The following is a 1,375-nucleotide window of genomic DNA, read 5'->3' as shown; positions in this document are numbered from 1 at the left end:
GAGAAGCCACAGAGAGACCCCTGCCAACACTGAGATGCTTACAACGCCACTGGACCCAAAGACTTTCTACCCACTGGCTTGTGATGGTCCTGCATTTGCTTCACTGCATGTGTTTCGTGAGTCTGAGGAGGACTTTATAGATTGATATCAGACATATGGGCTAATATCATATATATGGCCTTGGACTGGACTGGGTTGGGATATTTTCTCAAAGTTCAATTCCATTTGTATATAAATCTTTCTTATACACATATGCGTGTTCATGAATTTGTTTCTCTAGTCTACCCAGTCTATCCAGATGAACCCGCTAGGCAAGCATTCCTTTCATGACATGGCCAGCTCATTTTTCCAAGGCATCAGTGACATCTAAGAGAATGAAAGCAGCCATAAGCCAGCCTTTCTCCAATGTGTGACTCTCACTCAGACACTGCCCCTAGCTCTCTGCATGCCTCAGGACTGCTATCGCTGTCCAACGTCTATAGTTGTTTTGAAAAAATAATTATTTTAATTCGTTTATCAAAGTAAATCACATGTATAATTTCAGAAACTCAAATCGCATAGAAAGGGCTATAAGCAAAAGCAGCAGTCATCTGCTCCACACCAGTACTCTTCCAAGTCCAGCGCCCCATGGCTTGCTCCCATCTTCTGTGCGTGGTTCTCACGGATCAGAACAAGCCAGATCCTGTCCCAGTATTGTACCCTTATTCCATTATCCTGGAGTGAGCGGGAGGGGTAAAACATAATGGTCCCAAAATATAGAACCTTTGTGAATGCAAACAGGCTGGGATCCGGAGCAGCACAGGAGGGAAGGGAGGGTGTCTACCCAGCCCTCTTTTGTTTCCCTGATCTCCATGGGTGGATGGATGGTTTCTCCTCATTGTCTGGTGTGTTCATTTAGTATTGTGCCCTATCCCAGCTCTAGGAAGGTCAGCATCTCCCTCCTCCTCTCCCTCCTCCACCCGCTGATATTACAGTGCTCTACAACTCTCCTTAAGGCTGAGAAGTCCCCCGAACATAATTGGAGTTCAAATGGGCAAGTTTCCATCTCTGTAGCAGTAATTTGTTCTTGGTTCTGGTGTTGAAAGGACTTACACTTCCATTGCTCTGCTGCCCTAAAAGACATCATCCTTGAACTCATGCATGTATTTAAAACATTTTCTTATGCATCCCCCCTGCGGTGGGCACATTGACAGCATGACGGGTGCCATGTAGATGCATGTTCCGTGTTTCGTGTTGCTAATGGCCTGTAGATAACTTAGATGAACAGACCAATAGAAAGGAGTGTGGGCAGAGCTGCTGCGGAAGCATCTCTGAAGAGTGCCACACTCCAGATGGAGTAGTTATGGGCAGCTTTCCAGAGCCAAAGCACCGAGGT

General features: G+C 46.1%; 1 pseudogene; it reads left to right on the top strand.

The window, feature by feature from the left end:
* LOC101641048 overlaps nt 1–1,375 on the top strand; it is a 112,447-nt pseudogene that overhangs the window by 107,547 nt on the left and 3,525 nt on the right.

Source organism: Echinops telfairi, unplaced genomic scaffold (assembly GCF_000313985.2).
Source record: "Echinops telfairi isolate 266 unplaced genomic scaffold, ASM31398v2 ScPeMD7_22;HRSCAF=79, whole genome shotgun sequence".
NCBI lineage: Eukaryota > Metazoa > Chordata > Mammalia > Afrosoricida > Tenrecidae > Echinops > Echinops telfairi.
The sequence above is the reverse complement of the archived record's forward strand: the minus strand, read 5'-3'. Positions and strand labels throughout refer to the sequence as shown.